General features: G+C 40.0%; 19 non-coding genes across 19 annotated transcripts; all 19 read right to left on the bottom strand.

Annotated features, from left to right (window-relative positions):
• Positions 1 to 736: 736 nt before the first annotated feature.
• TRNAT-AGU (transfer RNA threonine (anticodon AGU)) lies at positions 737 to 810 on the bottom strand. The gene has a single exon. It is a non-coding gene; the product is annotated as a tRNA-Thr (tRNA).
• A 3240-nt stretch (positions 811 to 4050) lies between these two features.
• Positions 4051 to 4124, bottom strand: TRNAN-AUU (transfer RNA asparagine (anticodon AUU)). The gene has a single exon. It is a non-coding gene; the product is annotated as a tRNA-Asn (tRNA).
• A 620-nt stretch (positions 4125 to 4744) lies between these two features.
• TRNAT-AGU (transfer RNA threonine (anticodon AGU)) lies at positions 4745 to 4818 on the bottom strand. The gene has a single exon. It is a non-coding gene; the product is annotated as a tRNA-Thr (tRNA).
• A 621-nt stretch (positions 4819 to 5439) lies between these two features.
• TRNAT-AGU (transfer RNA threonine (anticodon AGU)) lies at positions 5440 to 5513 on the bottom strand. The gene has a single exon. It is a non-coding gene; the product is annotated as a tRNA-Thr (tRNA).
• A 1312-nt stretch (positions 5514 to 6825) lies between these two features.
• Positions 6826 to 6899, bottom strand: TRNAT-AGU (transfer RNA threonine (anticodon AGU)). Its single transcript has one exon. It is a non-coding gene; the product is annotated as a tRNA-Thr (tRNA).
• Positions 6900 to 8213: 1314 nt separating this feature from the next.
• Positions 8214 to 8287, bottom strand: TRNAT-AGU (transfer RNA threonine (anticodon AGU)). The gene has a single exon. It is a non-coding gene; the product is annotated as a tRNA-Thr (tRNA).
• Positions 8288 to 8908: 621 nt separating this feature from the next.
• On the bottom strand, positions 8909 to 8982 carry TRNAT-AGU (transfer RNA threonine (anticodon AGU)). The gene has a single exon. It is a non-coding gene; the product is annotated as a tRNA-Thr (tRNA).
• Positions 8983 to 10297: 1315 nt separating this feature from the next.
• On the bottom strand, positions 10298 to 10371 carry TRNAT-AGU (transfer RNA threonine (anticodon AGU)). The gene has a single exon. It is a non-coding gene; the product is annotated as a tRNA-Thr (tRNA).
• A 1315-nt stretch (positions 10372 to 11686) lies between these two features.
• TRNAT-AGU (transfer RNA threonine (anticodon AGU)) lies at positions 11687 to 11760 on the bottom strand. Its single transcript has one exon. It is a non-coding gene; the product is annotated as a tRNA-Thr (tRNA).
• Positions 11761 to 12380: 620 nt separating this feature from the next.
• On the bottom strand, positions 12381 to 12454 carry TRNAT-AGU (transfer RNA threonine (anticodon AGU)). The gene has a single exon. It is a non-coding gene; the product is annotated as a tRNA-Thr (tRNA).
• A 620-nt stretch (positions 12455 to 13074) lies between these two features.
• TRNAT-AGU (transfer RNA threonine (anticodon AGU)) lies at positions 13075 to 13148 on the bottom strand. Its single transcript has one exon. It is a non-coding gene; the product is annotated as a tRNA-Thr (tRNA).
• A 620-nt stretch (positions 13149 to 13768) lies between these two features.
• Positions 13769 to 13842, bottom strand: TRNAT-AGU (transfer RNA threonine (anticodon AGU)). Its single transcript has one exon. It is a non-coding gene; the product is annotated as a tRNA-Thr (tRNA).
• A 1314-nt stretch (positions 13843 to 15156) lies between these two features.
• Positions 15157 to 15230, bottom strand: TRNAT-AGU (transfer RNA threonine (anticodon AGU)). The gene has a single exon. It is a non-coding gene; the product is annotated as a tRNA-Thr (tRNA).
• Positions 15231 to 16542: 1312 nt separating this feature from the next.
• TRNAT-AGU (transfer RNA threonine (anticodon AGU)) lies at positions 16543 to 16616 on the bottom strand. Its single transcript has one exon. It is a non-coding gene; the product is annotated as a tRNA-Thr (tRNA).
• Positions 16617 to 17930: 1314 nt separating this feature from the next.
• On the bottom strand, positions 17931 to 18004 carry TRNAT-AGU (transfer RNA threonine (anticodon AGU)). The gene has a single exon. It is a non-coding gene; the product is annotated as a tRNA-Thr (tRNA).
• A 621-nt stretch (positions 18005 to 18625) lies between these two features.
• Positions 18626 to 18699, bottom strand: TRNAT-AGU (transfer RNA threonine (anticodon AGU)). The gene has a single exon. It is a non-coding gene; the product is annotated as a tRNA-Thr (tRNA).
• A 1315-nt stretch (positions 18700 to 20014) lies between these two features.
• Positions 20015 to 20088, bottom strand: TRNAT-AGU (transfer RNA threonine (anticodon AGU)). Its single transcript has one exon. It is a non-coding gene; the product is annotated as a tRNA-Thr (tRNA).
• A 620-nt stretch (positions 20089 to 20708) lies between these two features.
• Positions 20709 to 20782, bottom strand: TRNAT-AGU (transfer RNA threonine (anticodon AGU)). The gene has a single exon. It is a non-coding gene; the product is annotated as a tRNA-Thr (tRNA).
• A 620-nt stretch (positions 20783 to 21402) lies between these two features.
• Positions 21403 to 21476, bottom strand: TRNAT-AGU (transfer RNA threonine (anticodon AGU)). The gene has a single exon. It is a non-coding gene; the product is annotated as a tRNA-Thr (tRNA).
• Between the last annotated feature and the right edge of the window lie 1955 nt (positions 21477 to 23431).

The following is a 23431-nucleotide window of genomic DNA, read 5'->3' as shown; positions in this document are numbered from 1 at the left end:
AAACAGCAGGCAATGACTTGGTGATAATAAGATGAGCAAAGGCACTGCTGAGAGTTGAACTCAGGATCTCTTGTTTACTAGACTGATGCTTTAACCAACTAAGCCACAACACCCATATGCTGTAACACAGTTATTGGTTATCGTTGCACAGCACTCTTTTTTCTTTGCATTTGCATTCTCAGTTTTTTAACATTTTTTTTTCAATAGTTTTTCAGGCCTTCTTTTTCCTGCCTAAGAGTATACACATAGTCCACCTAAAAGGGAATGGAAAACTTTTAGGACAAAATTGTTCAAAAGAATGTTATGCAACTTCCAAAATATGATAATAAAAGCTGTGGCAAAACCGATGAGTTTTGTGCCACAGAAGCCAGTCACTATTATATTTCATGTAGGTGCTGTGGCTTAGTAATTAAGTTTTATACAATGTTTCTAATTGTAGAAGCAGCAATTTTACTTGAAGAAGTTTTGGCTAGGCAAGTGCGGGTTAAGCTCCCATCCATGTTGAGCATAGCATCCCAAAAGACTTGTTAGTGACCTTTACCTATTGTCAGAGATGGAAGGTAGTACATCAAACCAAACTGATAAGAAAACGTCTTTGTTCAGATGTGGTGGAAACAGTGGGCATAGCGAATGCAAATTTTTCCTGTGAGCAAATATGGGTGAAGCTCAAAGACGTGATCCCGAAAATCTGGGATGTAAACAGCAGGCAATGACTTGGTGATAATAAGATGAGCAAAGGCACTGCTGAGAGTCGAACTCAGGATCTCCTGTTTACTAGACAGGCGATTTAACCAACTAAGCCACAGCGCCCACATGCTGCAATACAGTTATTGGTTATTGTGGCACAGCACTCTTTTTTCTTTGCATTTGCATTCTCAGTTTTTTAACTTTTTTGTTTCAATAGTTTTTCAGGCCTACTTTTCCCTGCCTAAGAGTATACACATAGTCCACCTAAAAGGGAATGGAAAACTTTTAGGACAAAATTGTTGAAAAGAATGTTGTGCAACTTCCAAAATATGATAATGAAAGCTGTGGCAAAACCGATGAGTATTGTGCCACAGAAGCCAGTCACTATTATATTTCATGTAGGTGCTGTGGCTTAGTGATTAAGTTTTATACAATGTTTCCTATTGTAGAAGCAGCAATTTTACTTGAAGAAGTTTTGGCTAGGCAAGTGCGGGTTAAGCTCAGGGGCAAATCCAGGATTTCCAGGGGGGGGGTTCCTGATAGCGGCGTGTGGGCGTGGCCAAAACATGGTGTGGGTGGAGCCAAATACGAGCAGTTTCTAAGCTAAATTGCACTCCCCCCAGTATAGATTAGATAGGTATATGTCCCCCAGTATAGGTTAGATAGGTATATGCCCCCAGTATAGGTTAGATAGGTATATGCCCCCAGTATAGGTTAGATAGGTATATGCCCCAGTATAGGTTAGATAGGTCTATGCCCCCAGTATAGCTTAGATAGGTCTATGTCCCCAGTATACATTAGATAGGTCTATGTCCCCAGTATACATTAGATAGGTCTATGTCCCCAGTATACATTAGATAGGTCTATGTCCCCAGTATACATTAGATAGGTCTATGTCCCCAGTATACATTAGATAGGTCTATGTCCCCAGTATACATTAGATAGGTCTATGTCCCCAGTATAGATCAGATAGGTCTATGTCCCCAGTATAGATCAGATAGGTCTATGTCCCCAGTATAGATCAGATAGGTCTATGTCCCCAGTATAGATCAGATAGTCTATGTCCCCAGTATAGATCAGATAGGTCTATGTCCCCAGTATAGATCAGATAGGTCTATGTCCCCAGTATAGATCAGATAGGTCTATGTCCCCAGTATAGATCAGATAGGTCTATGTCCCCAGTATAGATCAGATAGGTATATGTCCCCCAGTATAGCTTAGATAGGAATATGGCCCCAGTATAGGTTAGATAGGTATATGCCCCCAGTATAGCTTAGATAGGTATATGCCCCAGTATAGTTTAGATAGGTATATGCCCCAGTATAGCTTAGATAGGTATATGCCCCAGTATAGCTTAGATAGGTATATGTCCCCAGGTCTCCTATGTTAGAGGCAGAGTCCTCAACCAGTACTCTATCCAGCCACTGTATAGAGCTTCCCCCCCCCCCCCCCCCAGATACTGGGATAATGACTTGCTGAATGTGTGATAAAATGCTAAAAGCTTTAAGCCTGAAGGATCAGAGACAGGGTCAGTAAGCATAAGGGAATGTATGTACAGTATGTGTATATGACATACATACATTCTGTGATTCCATTCCTGACTGTCTGACCCCTGTCCCTGCAGGCTTCTTCCAGCATTTAGCATTTTATCACACAAGTACAAGTACAGTATGTTAGGGACCATGAGACCCTCTAAGCTACAGTAATTCCACCCCCCCCCCCAGTAATCTCCCCCCCACCCAACAACAGTAATGCTCCCAGTAACAGTAATCCCCTAACTTCCCCCCCCCCCCCCAGTAACACTCCTGCCCCCACCATAAACACAAAGTGAGTCAGTGCAAATATCTTAACTCCTTACCAGCAGTGAAGGAGTTAATGAAGAAAGCTGAGCTGAAGAGAGGTGAATGAATCTCCGGAGGAGGAAACGACACAACAGAGCGGCTCACACTAAGGAATGCCTGGCATGTGAGCAGAGTGTCTGTCCCGTTCTGGCTGGCTGCTTCATATGCTGCTGTATTCAAGCCACCCGCGCTAGCCAGGCAGCATGTGACAGCTACTCCATGCTAGGGCAATGAGAGAAGAGGCAGCATGTGTATAGGGGGGCGGAACAGGAAAGAGAGAGACACTCGGGGAGACATGGGAGTCGGCTCTCCACCAATCAGGCACCTGTATATTCGTGCCAGTCCGATCATCAGCACTCAGCGTGATCTATTCCAGCAAGGCCTGACTCAGACTTCCCGGGGCTCCTGTGACCTCATCCCTGCTGCATGTAAGCTGCGTGCAGCATGTAATGACGTGCGCTCGCTGACACCAGACTCTCAGGCAGAGAGAGGAGATAACAAAACAATGCCCCCACCAAGCTACGCCCCTGGGTTGGGGGGAGGGTTCCAGACACTCGGAACCACCCCTTCCGTGCGCTAGTGAAGCTCCCATCCATATTGAGCATAGCATCCCAAAAGACTTGTTAGTGACCTTTACCTATTGTCAGAGATGGAAGGTAGTACATCAAACCAAACTGATAAGAAAATGTCTTTGTTCCGATGTGGTGGAAACAGTGGGCATAGCGAATGCAAGTTTCCTGTGAGCAAATATGAGTGAAGCTCAAAGACGTGATCCCGAAAATCAGGGATGTAAACAGCAGGCAATGACTTGGTGATAATAAGATGAGCAAAGGCACTGCTGAGAGTTGAACTCAGGATCACCTGTTTACTAGACAGACGCTTTAACCAGCTAAGCCACAGCACCCACATACTGCAATACAGATATTGGTTATCGTGCCACAGAACTCTTTTTTGTTTGCATTAGCATTCTCAGTTTAACATTTTTTTTTCAATAGTTTTTCAGGCCTACTTTTCCCTGCCTAAGAGTATACACATAGTCCACCTAAAAGGGAATGGAAAACTTTTAGGACAAAATTGTTGAAAAGAATGTTGTGCAACTTCCAAAATATGATAATGAAAGCTGTGGCAAAACCAATGAGTTTTGTGCCACAGAAGCCAGTCACTATTATATTTCATGTAGGTGCTGTGGCTTAGTAATTAAGTTTTATACAATGTTTCTTATTGTAGAAGCAGCAATTTTACTTGAAGAAGTTTTGGCTAGGCAAGTGCGGGTTAAGCTCCCATCCATGTTGAGCATAGCATCCCAAAAGACTTGTTAGTGACCTTTACCTATTGTCAGAGATGGAAGGTAGTACATCAAACCAAACTGATAAGAAAATGTCTTTGTTCAGATGTGGTGGAAACAGTGGGCATAGGGAATGCAAGTTTCCTGTGAGCAAATATGGGTGAAGCTCAAAGACGTGATCCCGAAAATCTGGGATGTAAACAGCAGGCAATGACTTGGTGATAATAAGATGAGCAAAGGCACTGCTGATAATTGAACTCAGGATCTCCTGTTGAATAGACAGGCGCTTTAACCAGCTAAGCCACAGCACCCACATACTGCAATTCAGATATCGGTTATCGTGCGACAGCACTCTTTTTTCTTTGCATTTGCATTCTCAGTTTTTTAACATTTTTTTTCAATAGTTTTTCAGGCCTACTTTTCCCTGCCTAAGAGTATACACATAGTCCACCTAAAAGGGAATGGAAAACTTTTAGGACAAAATTGTTGAAAAGAATGTTGTGCAACTTCCAAAATATGATAATGAAAGCTGTGGCAAAACCAATGAGTTTTGTGCCACAGAAGCCAGTCACTATTATATTTCATGTAGGTGCTGTGGCTTAGTAATTAAGTTTTATACAATGTTTCTTATTGTAGAAGCAGCAATTTTACTTGAAGAAGTTTTGGCTAGGCAAGTGCGGGTTAAGCTCCCATCCATGTTGAGCATAGCATCCCAAAAGACTTGTTAGTGACCTTTACCTATTGTCAGAGATGGAAGGTAGTACATCAAACCAAACTGATAAGAAAATGTCTTTGTTCAGATGTGGTGGAAGCAGTGGGCATAGCGAATGCAAGTTTCCTGTGAGCAAATATGGGTGAAGCTCTAAGACGTGATCCCGAAAATCTGGGATGTAAACAGCAGGCAATGACTTGGTGATAATAAGATGAGCAAAGGCACTGCTGAGAGTTGAACTCAGGATCTCCTGTTTACTAGACAGGCACTTTAACCAACTAAGCCACAGCACCCACATGCTGCAATACAGTTATTGGTTATTGTGGCACAGCACTCTTTTTTCTTTGCATTTGCATTCTCAGTTTTTTAACATTTTTTTTTCAATAGTTTTTCAGGCCTACTTTTCCCTGCCTAAGAGTATACACATAGTCCACCTAAAAGGGAATGGAAAACTTTTAGGACAAAATTGTTGAAAAGAATGTTGTGCATCTTCCAAAATATGATAATGAAAGCTGTGGCAAAACCAATGAGTTTTGTGCCACAGAAGCCAGTCACTATTATATTTCATGTAGGTGCTGTGGCTTAGTAATTAAGTTTTATACAATGTTTCTTATTGTAGAAGCAGCAATTTTACTTGAAGAAGTTTTGGCTAGGCAAGTGCGGGTTAAGCTCCCATCCATGTTGAGCATAGCATCCCAAAAGACTTGTTAGTGACCTTTACCTATTGTCAGAGATGGAAGGTAGTACATCAAACCAAACTGATAAGAAAATGTCTTTGTTCAGATGTGGTGGAAACAGTGGGCATAGCGAATGCAAGTCTCCTGTGAGCAAATATGGGTGAAGCTCTAAGACGTGATCCCGAAAATCTGGGATGTAAACAGCAGGCAATGACTTGGGCATAATAAGATGAGCAAAGGCACTGCTGAGAGTTGAACTCAGGATCTCCTGTTTACTAGACAGGCACTTTAACCAACTAAGCCACAGCACCCACATGCTGCAATACAGTTATTGGTTATTGTGGCACAGCACTCTTTTTTCTTTGCATTTGCATTCTCAGTTTTTTAACATTTTTTTTCAATAGTTTTTCAGGCCTACTTTTCCCTGCCTAAGAGTATACACATAGTCCACCTAAAAGGGAATGGAAAACTTTTAGGACAAAATTGTTGAAAAGAATGTTGTGCAACTTCCAAAATATGATAATGAAAGCTGTGGCAAAACCAATGAGTATTGTGCCACAGAAGCCAGTCACTATTATATTTCATGTAGGTGCTGTGGCTTAGTGATTAAGTTTTATACAATGTTTCCTATTGTAGAAGCAGCAATTTTACTTGAAGAAGTTTTGGCTAGGCAAGTGCGGGTTAAGCTCCCATCCATGTTGAGCATAGCATCCCAAAAGACTTGTTAGTGACCTTTACCTATTGTCAGAGATGGAAGGTAGTACATCAAACCAAACTGATAAGAAAATGTCTTTGTTCAGATGTGGTGGAAACAGTGGGCATAGGGAATGCAAGTTTCCTGTGAGCAAATATGGGTGAAGCTCAAAGACGTGATCCCGAAAATCTGGGATGTAAACAGCAGGCAATGACTTGGTGATAATAAGATGAGCAAAGGCACTGCTGAGAGTTGAACTCAGGATCTCCTGTTTACTAGACAGGCACTTTAACCAACTAAGCCACAGCAGCCACATACTGCAATTCAGATATCGGTTATCGTGCGACAGCACTCTTTTTTGTTTGCATTAGCATTCTCAGTTTAACATTTTTTTTTCAATAGTTTTTCAGGCCTACTTTTCCCTGCCTAAGAGCATACACATAGTCAACCTAAAAGGGAATAGAAAACTTTTAGCACAAAATTGTTGAAAAGAATGTTGTGCAACTTCCAAAATATGATAATGAAAGCTGTGGCAAAACCGATGAGTTTTGTGCCACAGAAGCCAGTCACTATTATATTTCATGTAGGTGCTGTGGCTTAGTAATTAAGTTTTGTACAATGTTTCTTATTGTAGAAGCAGCAATTTTACTTGAAGAAGTTTTGGCTAGGCAAGTGCGGGTTAAGCTTCCATCCATGTTGAGCATAGCATCCCAAAAGACTTGTTAGTGACCTTTACCTATTGTCAGAGATGGAAGGTAGTACATCAAACCAAACTGATAAGAAAATGTCTTTGTTCAGATGTGGTGGAAACAGTGGGCATAGCGAATGCAAGTTTCCTGTGAGCAAATATGGGTGAAGCTCAAAGACGTGATCCCGAAAATCTGGGATGTAAACAGCAGGCAATGACTTGGTGATAATAAGATGAGCAAAGGCACTGCTGAGAGTTGAACTCAGGATCTCCTGTTTACTAGACAGGCGCTTTAACCAACTAAGCCACAGCGCCCACATGCTGCTATACAGTTATTGGTTATTGTGGCACAGCACTCTTTTTTCTTTGCATTTGCATTCTCAGTTTTTTAACATTTTTTTTCAATAGTTTTTCAGGCCTACTTTTCCCTGCCTAATAGTATACACATAGTCCACCTAAAAGGGAATGGAAAACTTTTAGGACAAAATTGTTGAAAAGAATGTTGTGCAACTTCCAAAATATGATAATGAAAGCTGTGGCAAAACCAATGAGTATTGTGCCACAGAAGCCAGTCACTATTATATTTCATGTAGGTGCTGTGGCTTAGTAATTAAGTTTTATACAATGTTTCCTATTGTAGAAGCAGCAATTTTAATTGAAGAAGTTTTGGCTAGAGAAGTGCGGGTTAAGCTCCCATCCATGTTGCGCATAGCATCCCAAAAGACTTGTTAGTGACCTTTACCTATTGTCAGAGATGGAAGGTAGTACATCAAACCAAACTGATAAGAAAATGTCTTTGTTCAGATGTGGTGGAAACAGTGGGCATAGCGAATGCAAGTCTCCTGTGAGCAAATATGGGTGAAGCTCAAAGACGTGATCCCGAAAATCTGGGATGTAAACAGCAGGCAATGACTTGGGCATAATAAGATGAGCAAAGGCACTGCTGAGAGTTGAACTCAGGATCTCCTGTTTACTAGACAGGCACTTTAACCAACTAAGCCAAAGCACCCACATGCTGCAATACAGTTATTGGTTATTGTGGCACAGCACTCTTTTTTCTTTGCATTTGCATTCTCAGTTTTTTAACATTTTTTTTTAATAGTTTTTCAGGCCTACTTTTCCCTGCCTAAGAGCATACACATAGTCCTCCTAAAAGGGAATGGAAAACTTTTAGGACAAAATTGTTGAAAAGAATGTTGTGCAACTTCCAAAATATGATAATGAAAGCTGTGGCAAAACCAATGAGTTTTGTGCCACAGAAGCCAGTCACTATTATATTTCATGTAGGTGCTGTGGCTTAGTAATTAAGTTTTATACAATGTTTCTTATTGTAGAAGCAGCAATTTTACTTGAAGAAGTTTTGGCTAGGCAAGTGCGGGTTAAGCTCCCATCCATGTTGAGCATAGCATCCCAAAAGACTTGTTAGTGACCTTTACCTATTGTCAGAGATGGAAGGTAGTACATCAAACCAAACTGATAAGAAAATGTCTTTGTTCAGATGTGGTGGAAACAGTGGGCATAGCGAATGCAAGTTTCCTGTGAGCAAATATGGGTGAAGCTCTAAGACGTGATCCCGAAAATCTGGGATGTAAACAGCAGGCAATGACTTGGTGATAATAAGATGAGCAAAGGCACTGCTGAGAGTTGAACTCAGGATCTCCTGTTTACTAGACAGGCACTTTAACCAACTAAGCCACAGCACCTACAAGCTGCAATACAGTTATTGGTTATTGTGGCACAGCACTCTTTTTTCTTTGCATTTGCATTCTCAGTTTTTTAACATTTTTTTTTCAATAGTTTTTCAGGCCTACTTTTCCCTGCCTAAGAGTATACACATAGTCCACCTAAAAGGGAATGGAAAACTTTTAGGACAAAATTGTTGAAAAGAATGTTGTGCAACTTCCAAAATATGATAATGAAAGCTGTGGCAAAACCAATGAGTATTGTGCCACAGAAGCCAGTCACTATTATATTTCATGTAGGTGCTGTGGCTTAGTGATTAAGTTTTATACAATGTTTCCTATTGTAGAAGCAGCAATTTTACTTGAAGAAGTTTTGGCTAGGCAAGTGCGGGTTAAGCTCCCATCCATGTTGAGCATAGCATCCCAAAAGACTTGTTAGTGACCTTTACCTATTGTCAGAGATGGAAGGTAGTACATCAAACCAAACTGATAAGAAAATGTCTTTGTTCAGATGTGGTGGAAACAGTGGGCATAGCGAATGCAAGTCTCCTGTGAGCAAATATGGGTGAAGCTCTAAGACGTGATCCCGAAAATCTGGGATGTAAACAGCAGGCAATGACTTGGGCATAATAAGATGAGCAAAGGCACTGCTGAGAGTTGAACTCAGGATCTCCTGTTTACTAGACAGGCACTTTAACCAACTAAGCCACAGCACCCACATGCTGCAATACAGTTATTGGTTATTGTGGCACAGCACTCTTTTTTCTTTGCATTTGCATTCTCAGTTTTTTAACATTTTTTTTTAATAGTTTTTCAGGCCTACTTTTCCCTGCCTAAGAGCATACACATAGTCCTCCTAAAAGGGAATGGAAAACTTTTAGGACAAAATTGTTGAAAAGAATGTTGTGCAACTTCCAAAATATGATAATGAAAGCTGTGGCAAAACCAATGAGTTTTGTGCCACAGAAGCCAGTCACTATTATATTTCATGTAGGTGCTGTGGCTTAGTAATTAAGTTTTATACAATGTTTCTTATTGTAGAAGCAGCAATTTTACTTGAAGAAGTTTTGGCTAGGCAAGTGCGGGTTAAGCTCCCATCCATGTTGAGCATAGCATCCCAAAAGACTTGTTAGTGACCTTTACCTATTGTCAGAGATGGAAGGTAGTACATCAAACCAAACTGATAAGAAAATGTCTTTGTTCAGATGTGGTGGAAACAGTGGGCATAGCGAATGCAAGTTTCCTGTGAGCAAATATGGGTGAAGCTCTAAGACGTGATCCCGAAAATCTGGGATGTAAACAGCAGGCAATGACTTGGTGATAATAAGATGAGCAAAGGCACTGCCGAGAGTTGAACTCAGGATCTCCTGTTTACTAGACAGGCACTTTAACCAACTAAGCCACAGCACCCACAAGCTGCAATACAGTTATTGGTTATTGTGGCACAGCACTCTTTTTTCTTTGCATTTGCATTCTCAGTTTTTTAACATTTTTTTTTCAATAGTTTTTCAGGCCTACTTTTCCCTGCCTAAGAGTATACACATAGTCCACCTAAAAGGGAATGGAAAACTTTTAGGACAAAATTGTTGAAAAGAATGTTGTGCAACTTCCAAAATATGATAATGAAAGCTGTGGCAAAACCAATGAGTATTGTGCCACAGAAGCCAGTCACTATTATATTTCATGTAGGTGCTGTGGCTTAGTGATTAAGTTTTATACAATGTTTCCTATTGTAGAAGCAGCAATTTTACTTGAAGAAGTTTTGGCTAGGCAAGTGCGGGTTAAGCTCCCATCCATGTTGAGCATAGCATCCCAAAAGACTTGTTAGTGACCTTTACCTATTGTCAGAGATGGAAGGTAGTACATCAAACCAAACTGATAAGAAAATGTCTTTGTTCAGATGTGGTGGAAACAGTGGGCATAGGGAATGCAAGTTTCCTGTGAGCAAATATGGGTGAAGCTCAAAGACGTGATCCCGAAAATCTGGGATGTAAACAGCAGGCAATGACTTGGTGATAATAAGATGAGCAAAGGCACTGCTGAGAGTTGAACTCAGGATCTCCTGTTTACTAGACAGGCGCTTTAACCAACTAAGCCACAGCGCCCACATGCTGCTATACAGCTATTGGTTATTGTGGCACAGCACTCTTTTTTCTTTGCATTTGCATTCTCAGTTTTTTAACATTTTTTTTTCAATAGTTTTTCAGGCCTACTTTTCCCTGCCTAAGAGTATACACATAGTCCACCTAAAAGGGAATGGAAAACTTTTAGGACAAAATTGTTGAAAAGAATGTTGTGCAACTTCCAAAATATGATAATGAAAGCTGTGGCAAAACCAATGAGTATTGTGCCACAGAAGCCAGTCACTATTATATTTCATGTAGGTGCTGTGGCTTAGTAATTAAGTTTTATACAATGTTTCCTATTGTAGAAGCAGCAATTTTAATTGAAGAAGTTTTGGCTAGAGAAGTGCGGGTTAAGCTCCCATCCATGTTGCGCATAGCATCCCAAAAGACTTGTTAGTGACCTTTACCTATTGTCAGAGATGGAAGGTAGTACATCAAACCAAACTGATAAGAAAATGTCTTTGTTCAGATGTGGTGGAAACAGTGGGCATAGCGAATGCAAGTCTCCTGTGAGCAAATATGGGTGAAGCTCTAAGACGTGATCCCGAAAATCTGGGATGTAAACAGCAGGCAATGACTTGGTGATAATAAGATGAGCAAAGGCACTGCTGATAGTTGAACTCAGGATCTCCTGTTTACTAGACAGGCACTTTAACCAACTAAGCCACAGCACCCACATGCTGCAACACAGTTATTGGTTATTGTGGCACAGCACTCTTTTTTCTTTGCATTTGCATTCTCAGTTTTTTAACATTTTTTTTCAATAGTTTTTCAGGCCTACTTTTCCCTGCCTAAGAGTATACACATAGTCCTCCTAAAAGGGAATGGAAAACTTTTAGGACAAAATTGTTGAAAAGAATGTTGTGCAACTTCCAAAATATGATAATGAAAGCTGTGGCAAAACCAATGAGTTTTGTGCCACAGAAGCCAGTCACTATTATATTTCATGTAGGTGCTGTGGCTTAGTAATTAAGTTTTATACAATGTTTCTTATTGTAGAAGCAGCAATTTTACTTGAAGAAGTTTTGGCTAGGCAAGTGCGGGTTAAGCTCCCATCCATGTTGAGCATAGCATCCCAAAAGACTTGTTAGTGACCTTTACCTATTGTCAGAGATGGAAGGTAGTACATCAAACCAAACTGATAAGAAAATGTCTTTGTTCAGATGTGGTGGAAACAGTGGGCATAGCGAATGCAAGTTTCCTGTGAGCAAATATGGGTGAAGCTCAAAGACGTGATCCCGAAAATCTGGGATGTAAACAGCAGGCAATGACTTGGTGATAATAAGATGAGCAAAGGCACTGCTGAGAGTTGAACTCAGGATCTCCTGTTTACTAGACAGGCGCTTTAACCAACTAAGCCACAGCGCCCACATGCTGCTATACAGTTATTGGTTATTGTGGCACAGCACTCTTTTTTCTTTGCATTTGCATTCTCAGTTTTTTAACATTTTTTTTCAATAGTTTTTCAGGCCTACTTTTCCCTGCCTAATAGTATACACATAGTCCACCTAAAAGGGAATGGAAAACTTTTAGGACAAAATTGTTGAAAAGAATGTTGTGCAACTTCCAAAATATGATAATGAAAGCTGTGGCAAAACCAATGAGTATTGTGCCACAGAAGCCAGTCACTATTATATTTCATGTAGGTGCTGTGGCTTAGTAATTAAGTTTTATACAATGTTTCCTATTGTAGAAGCAGCAATTTTAATTGAAGAAGTTTTGGCTAGAGAAGTGCGGGTTAAGCTCCCATCCATGTTGCGCATAGCATCCCAAAAGACTTGTTAGTGACCTTTACCTATTGTCAGAGATGGAAGGTAGTACATCAAACCAAACTGATAAGAAAATGTCTTTGTTCAGATGTGGTGGAAACAGTGGGCATAGCGAATGCAAGTCTCCTGTGAGCAAATATGGGTGAAGCTCTAAGACGTGATCCCGAAAATCTGGGATGTAAACAGCAGGCAATGACTTGGGCATAATAAGATGAGCAAAGGCACTGCTGAGAGTTGAACTCAGGATCTCCTGTTTACTAGACAGGCACTTTAACCAACTAAGCCACAGCACCCACATGCTGCAATACAGTTATTGGTTATTGTGGCACAGCACTCTTTTTTCTTTGCATTTGCATTCTCAGTTTTTTAACATTTTTTTTCAATAGTTTTTCAGGCCTACTTTTCCCTGCCTAAGAGTATACACATAGTCCTCCTAAAAGGGAATGGAAAACTTTTAGGACAAAATTGTTGAAAAGAATGTTGTGCAACTTCCAAAATATGATAATGAAAGCTGTGGCAAAACCAATGAGTTTTGTGCCACAGAAGCCAGTCACTATTATATTTCATGTAGGTGCTGTGGCTTAGTAATTAAGTTTTATACAATGTTTCTTATTGTAGAAGCAGCAATTTTACTTGAAGAAGTTTTGGCTAGGCAAGTGCGGGTTAAGCTCCCATCCATGTTGAGCATAGCATCCCAAAAGACTTGTTAGTGACCTTCACCTATTGTCAGAGATGGAAGGTAGTACATCAAACCAAACTGATAAGAAAATGTCTTTGTTCAGATGTGGTGGAAACAGTGGGCATAGCGAATGCAAGTTTCCTGTGAGCAAATATGGGTGAAGCTCAAAGACGTGATCCCGAAAATCTGGGATGTAAACAGCAGGCAATGACTTGGTGATAATAAGATGAGCAAAGGCACTGCTGAGAGTTGAACTCAGGATCTCCTGTTTACTAGACAGGCGCTTTAACCAGCTAAGCCACAGCACCCACATGCTGCAATATAGTTATTGGTTATTGTGGCACAGCACTCTTTTTTCTTTGCATTTGCATTCTCAGTTTTTTAACATTTTTTTTCAATAGTTTTTCAGGCCTACTTTTCCCTGCCTAAGAGTATACACATAGTCCACCTAAAAGGGAATGGAAAACTTTTAGGACAAAATTGTTGAAAAGAATGTTGTGCAACTTCCAAAATATGATAATGAAAGCTGTGGCAAAACCAATGAGTATTGTGCCACAGAAGCCAGTCACTATTATATTTCATGTAGGTGCTGTGGCTTAGTGATTAAGTTTTATACAATGTTTCCTATTGTAGAAGCAGCAATTTTACTTGAAGAAGTTTTGGCTAGGCAAGTGCGGGTTAAGCTCCCATCCATGTTGAGCATAGCATCCCAAAAGACTTGTTAGTGACCTTTACCTATTGTCAGAGATGGAAGGTAGTACATCAAACCAAACTGATAAGAAAATGTCTTTGTTCAGATGTGGTGGAAACAGTGGGCATAGCGAATGCAAGTTTCCTGTGAGCAAATATGGGTGAAGCTCAAAGACGTGATCCCGAAAATCTGGGATGTAAACAGCAGGCAATGACTTGGTGATAATAAGATGAGCAAAGGCACTGCTGAGAGTTGAACTCAGGATCTCCTGTTTACTAGACAGGCGCTTTAACCAACTAAGCCACAGCGCCCACATGCTGCTATACAGTTATTGGTTATTGTGGCACAGCACTCTTTTTTCTTTGCATTTGCATTCTCAGTTTTTTAACATTTTTTTTCAATAGTTTTTCAGGCCTACTTTTCCCTGCCTAATAGTATACACATAGTCCACCTAAAAGGGAATGGAAAACTTTTAGGACAAAATTGTTGAAAAGAATGTTGTGCAACTTCCAAAATATGATAATGAAAGCTGTGGCAAAACCAATGAGTATTGTGCCACAGAAGCCAGTCACTATTATATTTCATGTAGGTGCTGTGGCTTAGTAATTAAGTTTTATACAATGTTTCCTATTGTAGAAGCAGCAATTTTAATTGAAGAAGTTTTGGCTAGAGAAGTGCGGGTTAAGCTCCCATCCATGTTGCGCATAGCATCCCAAAAGACTTGTTAGTGACCTTTACCTATTGTCAGAGATGGAAGGTAGTACATCAAACCAAACTGATAAGAAAATGTCTTTGTTCAGATGTGGTGGAAACAGTGGGCATAGCGAATGCAAGTCTCCTGTGAGCAAATATGGGTGAAGCTCTAAGACGTGATCCCGAAAATCTGGGAAGTAAACAGCAGGCAATGACTTGGGCATAATAAGATGAGCAAAGGCACTGCTGAGAGTTGAACTCAGGATCTCCTGTTTACTTGACAGGCACTTTAACCAACTAAGCCACAGCACCCACATGCTGCAATACAGTTATTGGTTATTGTGGCACAGCACTCTTTTTTCTTTGCATTTGCATTCTCAGTTTTTTAACATTTTTTTTCAATAGTTTTTCAGGCCTACTTTTCCCTGCCTAAGAGTATACACATAGTCCTCCTAAAAGGGAATGGAAAACTTTTAGGACAAAATTGTTGAAAAGAATGTTGTGCAACTTCCAAAATATGATAATGAAAGCTGTGGCAAAACCAATGAGTTTTGTGCCACAGAAGCCAGTCACTATTATATTTCATGTAGGTGCTGTGGCTTAGTAATTAAGTTTTATACAATGTTTCTTATTGTAGAAGCAGCAATTTTACTTGAAGAAGTTTTGGCTAGGCAAGTGCGGGTTAAGCTCCCATCCATGTTGAGCATAGCATCCCAAAAGACTTGTTAGTGACCTTTACCTATTGTCAGAGATGGAAGGTAGTACATCAAACCAAACTGATAAGAAAATGTCTTTGTTCAGATGTGGTGGAAACAGTGGGCATAGCGAATGCAAGTTTCCTGTGAGCAAATATGGGTGAAGCTCTAAGACGTGATTCCGAAAATCTGGGATGTAAACAGCAGGCAATGACTTGGTGATAATAAGATGAGCAAAGGCACTGCTGAGAGTTGAACTCAGGATCTCCTGTTTACTAGACAGGCACTTTAACCAACTAAGCCACAGCACCCACATGCTGCAATACAGTTATTGGTTATTGTGGCACAGCACTCTTTTTTCTTTGCATTTGCATTCTCAGTTTTTTAACATTTTTTTTCAATAGTTTTTCAGGCCTACTTTTCCCTGCCTAAGAGTATACACATAGTCCACCTAAAAGGGAATGGAAAACTTTTAGGACAAAATTGTTGAAAAGAATGTTGTGCAACTTCCAAAATATGATAATGAAAGCTGTGGCAAAACCAATGAGTATTGTGCCACAGAAGCCAGTCACTATTATATTTCATGTAGGTGCTGTGGCTTAGTGATTAAGTTTTATACAATGTTTCCTATTGTAGAAGCAGCAATTTTACTTGAAGAAGTTTTGGCTAGGCAAGTGCGGGTTAAGCTCCCATCCATGTTGAGCATAGCATCCCAAAAGACTTGTTAGTGACCTTTACCTATTGTCAGAGATGGAAGGTAGTACATCAAACCAAACTGATAAGAAAATGTCTTTGTTCAGATGTGGTGGAAACAGTGGGCATAGGGAATGCAAGTTTCCTGTGAGCAAATATGGGTGAAGCTCAAAGACGTGATCCCGAAAATCTGGGATGTAAACAGCAGGCAATGACTTGGTGATAAAAAGATGAGCAAAGGCACTGCTGAGAGTTGAACTCAGGATCTCCTGTTTACTAGACAGGCACTTTAACCAACTAAGCCACAGCAGCCACATACTGCAATTCAGATATCGGTTATCGTGTGACAGCACTCTTTTTTGTTTGCATTAGCATTCTCAGTTTAACATTTTTTTTTCAATAGTTTTTCAGGCCTACTTTTCCCTGCCTAAGAGCATACACATAGTCAACCTAAAAGGGAATAGAAAACTTTTAGCACAAAATTGTTGAAAAGAATGTTGTGCAACTTCCAAAATATGATAATGAAAGCTGTGGCAAAACCGATGAGTTTTGTGCCACAGAAGCCAGTCACTATTATATTTCATGTAGGTGCTGTGGCTTAGTAATTAAGTTTTGTACAATGTTTCTTATTGTAGAAGCAGCAATTTTACTTGAAGAAGTTTTGGCTAGGCAAGTGCGGGTTAAGCTTCCATCCATGTTGAGCATAGCATCCCAAAAGACTTGTTAGTGACCTTTACCTATTGTCAGAGATGGAAGGTAGTACATCAAACCAAACTGATAAGAAAATGTCTTTGTTCAGATGTGGTGGAAACAGTGGGCATAGCGAATGCAAGTTTCCTGTGAGCAAATATGGGTGAAGCTCAAAGACGTGATCCCGAAAATCTGGGATGTAAACAGCAGGCAATGACTTGGTGATAATAAGATGAGCAAAGGCACTGCTGAGAGTTGAACTCAGGATCTCCTGTTTACTAGACAGGCGCTTTAACCAACTAAGCCACAGCGCCCACATGCTGCTATACAGTTATTGGTTATTGTGGCACAGCACTCTTTTTTCTTTGCATTTGCATTCTCAGTTTTTTAACATTTTTTTTCAATAGTTTTTCAGGCCTACTTTTCCCTGCCTAATAGTATACACATAGTCCACCTAAAAGGGAATGGAAAACTTTTAGGACAAAATTGTTGAAAAGAATGTTGTGCAACTTCCAAAATATGATAATGAAAGCTGTGGCAAAACCAATGAGTATTGTGCCACAGAAGCCAGTCACTATTATATTTCATGTAGGTGCTGTGGCTTAGTAATTAAGTTTTATACAATGTTTCCTATTGTAGAAGCAGCAATTTTAATTGAAGAAGTTTTGGCTAGAGAAGTGCGGGTTAAGCTCCCATCCATGTTGCGCATAGCATCCCAAAAGACTTGTTAGTGACCTTTACCTATTGTCAGAGATGGAAGGTAGTACATCAAACCAAACTGATAAGAAAATGTCTTTGTTCAGATGTGGTGGAAACAGTGGGCATAGCGAATGCAAGTCTCCTGTGAGCAAATATGGGTGAAGCTCAAAGACGTGATCCCGAAAATCTGGGATGTAAACAGCAGGCAATGACTTGGGCATAATAAGATGAGCAAAGGCACTGCTGAGAGTTGAACTCAGGATCTCCTGTTTACTAGACAGGCACTTTAACCAACTAAGCCAAAGCACCCACATGCTGCAACACAGTTATTGGTTATTGTGGCACAGCACTCTTTTTTCTTTGCATTTGCATTCTCAGTTTTTTAACATTTTTTTTTAATAGTTTTTCAGGCCTACTTTTCCCTGCCTAAGAGCATACACATAGTCCTCCTAAAAGGGAATGGAAAACTTTTAGGACAAAATTGTTGAAAAGAATGTTGTGCAACTTCCAAAATATGATAATGAAAGCTGTGGCAAAACCAATGAGTTTTGTGCCACAGAAGCCAGTCACTATTATATTTCATGTAGGTGCTGTGGCTTAGTAATTAAGTTTTATACAATGTTTCTTATTGTAGAAGCAGCAATTTTACTTGAAGAAGTTTTGGCTAGGCAAGTGCGGGTTAAGCTCCCATCCATGTTGAGCATAGCATCCCAAAAGACTTGTTAGTGACCTTTACCTATTGTCAGAGATGGAAGGTAGTACATCAAACCAAACTGATAAGAAAATGTCTTTGTTCAGATGTGGTGGAAACAGTGGGCATAGCGAATGCAAGTTTCCTGTGAGCAAATATGGGTGAAGCTCTAAGACGTGATCCCGAAAATCTGGGATGTAAACAGCAGGCAATGACTTGGTGATAATAAGATGAGCAAAGGCACTGCTGAGAGTTGAACTCAGGATCTCCTGTTTACTAGACAGGCACTTTAACCAACTAAGCCACAGCACCCACAAGCTGCAATACAGTTATTGGTTATTGTGGCACAGCACTCTTTTTTCTTTGCATTTGCATTCTCAGTTTTTTAACATTTTTTTTTCAATAGTTTTTCAGGCCTACTTTTCCCTGCCTAAGAGTATACACATAGTCCACCTAAAAGGGAATGGAAAACTTTTAGGACAAAATTGTTGAAAAGAATGTTGTGCAACTTCCAAAATATGATAATGAAAGCTGTGGCAAAACCAATGAGTATTGTGCCACAGAAGCCAGTCACTATTATATTTCATGTAGGTGCTGTGGCTTAGTGATTAAGTTTTATACAATGTTTCCTATTGTAGAAGCAGCAATTTTACTTGAAGAAGTTTTGGCTAGGCAAGTGCGGGTTAAGCTCCCATCCATGTTGAGCATAGCATCCCAAAAGACTTGTTAGTGACCTTTACCTATTGTCAGAGATGGAAGGTAGTACATCAAACCAAACTGATAAGAAAATGTCTTTGTTCAGATGTGGTGGAAACAGTGGGCATAGGGAATGCAAGTTTCCTGTGAGCAAATATGGGTGAAGCTCAAAGACGTGATCCCGAAAATCTGGGATGTAAACAGCAGGCAATGACTTGGTGATAATAAGATGAGCAAAGGCACTGCTGAGAGTTGAACTCAGGATCTCCTGTTTACTAGACAGGCGCTTTAACCAACTAAGCCACAGCGCCCACATGCTGCTATACAGCTATTGGTTATTGTGGCACAGCACTCTTTTTTCTTTGCATTTGCATTCTCAGTTTTTTAACATTTTTTTTTCAATAGTTTTTCAGGCCTACTTTTCCCTGCCTAAGAGTATACACATAGTCCACCTAAAAGGGAATGGAAAACTTTTAGGACAAAATTGTTGAAAAGAATGTTGTGCAACTTCCAAAATATGATAATGAAAGCTGTGGCAAAACCAATGAGTATTATGCCACAGAAGCCAGTCACTATTATATTTCATGTAGGTGCTGTGGCTTAGTAATTAAGTTTTATACAATGTTTCCTATTGTAGAAGCAGCAATTTTAATTGAAGAAGTTTTGGCTAGAGAAGTGCGGGTTAAGCTCCCATCCATGTTGCGCATAGCATCCCAAAAGACTTGTTAGTGACCTTTACCTATTGTCAGAGATGGAAGGTAGTACATCAAACCAAACTGATAAGAAAATGTCTTTGTTCAGATGTGGTGGAAACAGTGGGCATAGCGAATGCAAGTCTCCTGTGAGCAAATATGGGTGAAGCTCTAAGACGTGATCCCGAAAATCTGGGATGTAAACAGCAGGCAATGACTTGGTGATAATAAGATGAGCAAAGGCACTGCTGATAGTTGAACTCAGGATCTCCTGTTTACTAGACAGGCACTTTAACCAACTAAGCCACAGCACCCACATGCTGCAATACAGTTATTGGTTATTGTGGCACAGCACTCTTTTTTCTTTGCATTTGCATTCTCAGTTTTTTAACATTTTTTTTCAATAGTTTTTCAGGCCTACTTTTCCCTGCCTAAGAGTATACACATAGTCCTCCTAAAAGGGAATGGAAAACTTTTAGGACAAAATTGTTGAAAAGAATGTTGTGCAACTTCCAAAATATGATAATGAAAGCTGTGGCAAAACCAATGAGTTTTGTGCCACAGAAGCCAGTCACTATTATATTTCATGTAGGTGCTGTGGCTTAGTAATTAAGTTTTATACAATGTTTCTTATTGTAGAAGCAGCAATTTTACTTGAAGAAGTTTTGGCTAGGCAAGTGCGGGTTAAGCTCCCATCCATGTTGAGCATAGCATCCCAAAAGACTTGTTAGTGACCTTCACCTATTGTCAGAGATGGAAGGTAGTACATCAAACCAAACTGATAAGAAAATGTCTTTGTTCAGATGTGGTGGAAACAGTGGGCATAGCGAATGCAAGTTTCCTGTGAGCAAATATGGGTGAAGCTCAAAGACGTGATCCCGAAAATCTGGGATGTAAACAGCAGGCAATGACTTGGTGATAATAAGATGAGCAAAGGCACTGCTGAGAGTTGAACTCAGGATCTCCTGTTTACTAGACAGGCGCTTTAACCAGCTAAGCCACAGCACCCACATGCTGCAATATAGTTATTTGTTATTGTGGCACAGCACTCTTTTTTCTTTGCATTTGCATTCTCAGTTTTTTAACATTTTTTTTCAATAGTTTTTCAGGCCTACTTTTCCCTGCCTAAGAGTATACACATAGTCCACCTAAAAGGGAATGGAAAACTTTTAGGACAAAATTGTTGAAAAGAATGTTGTGCAACTTCCAAAATATGATAATGAAAGCTGTGGCAAAACCAATGAGTATTGTGCCACAGAAGCCAGTCACTATTATATTTCATGTAGGTGCTGTGGCTTAGTGATTAAGTTTTATACAATGTTTCCTATTGTAGAAGCAGCAATTTTACTTGAAGAAGTTTTGGCTAGGCAAGTGCGGGTTAAGCTCCCATCCATGTTGAGCATAGCATCCCAAAAGACTTGTTAGTGACCTTCACCTATTGTCAGAGATGGAAGGTAGTACATCAAACCAAACTGATAAGAAAATGTCTTTGTTCAGATGTGGTGGAAACAGTGGGCATAGCGAATGCAAGTTTCCTGTGAGCAAATATGGGTGAAGCTCAAAGACGTGATCCCGAAAATCTGGGATGTAAACAGCAGGCAATGACTTGGTGATAATAAGATGAGCAAAGGCACTGCTGAGAGTTGAACTCAGGATCTCCTGTTTACTAGACAGGCGCTTTAACCAGCTAAGCCACAGCACCCACATGCTGCAATATAGTTATTGGTTATTGTGGCACAGCACTCTTTTTTCTTTGCATTTGCATTCTCAGTTTTTTAACATTTTTTTTCAATAGTTTTTCAGGCCTACTTTTCCCTGCCTAAGAGTATACACATAGTCCACCTAAAAGGGAATGGAAAACTTTTAGGACAAAATTGTTGAAAAGAATGTTGTGCAACTTCCAAAATATGATAATGAAAGCTGTGGCAAAACCAATGAGTATTGTGCCACAGAAGCCAGTCACTATTATATTTCATGTAGGTGCTGTGGCTTAGTGATTAAGTTTTATACAATGTTTCCTATTGTAGAAGCAGCAATTTTACTTGAAGAAGTTTTGGCTAGGCAAGTGCGGGTTAAGCTCCCATCCATGTTGAGCATAGCATCCCAAAAGACTTGTTAGTGACCTTTACCTATTGTCAGAGATGGAAGGTAGTACATCAAACCAAACTGATAAGAAAATGTCTTTGTTCAGATGTGGTGGAAACAGTGGGCATAGCGAATGCAAGTTTCCTGTGAGCAAATATGGGTGAAGCTCAAAGACGTGATCCCGAAAATCTGGGATGTAAACAGCAGGCAATGACTTGGTGATAATAAGATGAGCAAAGGCACTGCTGAGAGTTGAACTCAGGATCTCCTGTTTACTAGACAGGCGCTTTAACCAACTAAGCCACAGCGCCCACATGCTGCTATACAGTTATTGGTTATTGTGGCACAGCACTCTTTTTTCTTTGCATTTGCATTCTCAGTTTTTTAACATTTTTTTTCAATAGTTTTTCAGGCCTACTTTTCCCTGCCTAATAGTATACACATAGTCCACCTAAAAGGGAATGGAAAACTTTTAGGACAAAATTGTTGAAAAGAATGTTGTGCAACTTCCAAAATATGATAATGAAAGCTGTGGCAAAACCAATGAGTATTGTGCCACAGAAGCCAGTCACTATTATATTTCATGTAGGTGCTGTGGCTTAGTAATTAAGTTTTATACAATGTTTCCTATTGTAGAAGCAGCAATTTTAATTGAAGAAGTTTTGGCTAGAGAAGTGCGGGTTAAGCTCCCATCCATGTTGCGCATAGCATCCCAAAAGACTTGTTAGTGACCTTTACCTATTGTCAGAGATGGAAGGTAGTACATCAAACCAAACTGATAAGAAAATGTCTTTGTTCAGATGTGGTGGAAACAGTGGGCATAGCGAATGCAAGTCTCCTGTGAGCAAATATGGGTGAAGCTCTAAGACGTGATCCCGAAAATCTGGGATGTAAACAGCAGGCAATGACTTGGGCATAATAAGATGAGCAAAGGCACTGCTGAGAGTTGAACTCAGGATCTCCTGTTTACTTGACAGGCACTTTAACCAACTAAGCCACAGCACCCACATGCTGCAATACAGTTATTGGTTATTGTGGCACAGCACTCTTTTTTCTTTGCATTTGCATTCTCAGTTTAACATTTTTTTTTCAATAGTTTTTCAGGCCTACTTTTCCCTGCCTAAGAGTATACACATAGTCAACCTAAAAGGGAATAGAAAACTTTTAGGACAAAATTGTTGAAAAGAATTTTGTGCAACTTCCAAAATATGATAATGAAAGCTGTGGCAAAACCGATGAGTGTTGTACCACAGAAGCCAGTCACTATTATATTTCATGTAGGTGCTGTGGCTTAGTAATTAAGTTTTGTACAATGTTTCTTATTGTAGAAGCAGCAATTTTACTTGAAGAAGTTTTGGCTAGGCAAGTGCGGGTTAAGCTTCCATCCATGTTGAGCATAGCATCCCAAAAGACTTGTTAGTGACCTTTACCTATTGTCAGAGATGGAAGGTAGTACATCAAACCAAACTGATAAGAAAATGTCTTTGTTCAGATGTGGTGGAAACAGTGGGCATAGCGAATGCAAGTTTCCTGTGAGCAAATATGGGTGAAGCTCAAAGACGTGATCCCGAAAATCTGGGATGTAAACAGCAGGCAATGACTTGGTGATAATAAGATGAGCAAAAGCACTGCTGAGAGTTGAACTCAGGATCTCCTGTTTACTAGACAGGCACTTTAACCAACTAAGCCACAGCAGCCACATACTGCAATTCAGATATCGGTTATCGTGTGACAGCACTCTTTTTTGTTTGCATTAGCATTCTCAGTTTAACATTTTTTTTTCAATAGTTTTTCAGGCCTACTTTTCCCTGCCTAAGAGCATACACATAGTCAACCTAAAAGGGAATAGAAAACTTTTAGCACAAAATTGTTGAAAAGAATGTTGTGCAACTTCCAAAATATGATAATGAAAGCTGTGGCAAAACCAATGAGTATTATGCCACAGAAGCCAGTCACTATTATATTTCATGTAGGTGCTGTGGCTTAGTAATTAAGTTTTATACAATGTTTCCTATTGTAGAAGCAGCAATTTTAATTGAAGAAGTTTTGGCTAGAGAAGTGCGGGTTAAGCTCCCATCCATGTTGCGCATAGCATCCCAAAAGACTTGTTAGTGACCTTTACCTATTGTCAGAGATGGAAGGTAGTACATCAAACCAAACTGATAAGAAAATGTCTTTGTTCAGATGTGGTGGAAACAGTGGGCATAGCGAATGCAAGTCTCCTGTGAGCAAATATGGGTGAAGCTCAAAGACGTGATCCCGAAAA

The sequence above is a fragment of the Hyperolius riggenbachi genome, chromosome 11 (assembly GCF_040937935.1).
Source record: "Hyperolius riggenbachi isolate aHypRig1 chromosome 11, aHypRig1.pri, whole genome shotgun sequence".
Taxonomy (NCBI): Eukaryota; Metazoa; Chordata; class Amphibia; order Anura; family Hyperoliidae; genus Hyperolius; species Hyperolius riggenbachi.
The sequence above is the reverse complement of the archived record's forward strand: the minus strand, read 5'-3'. Positions and strand labels throughout refer to the sequence as shown.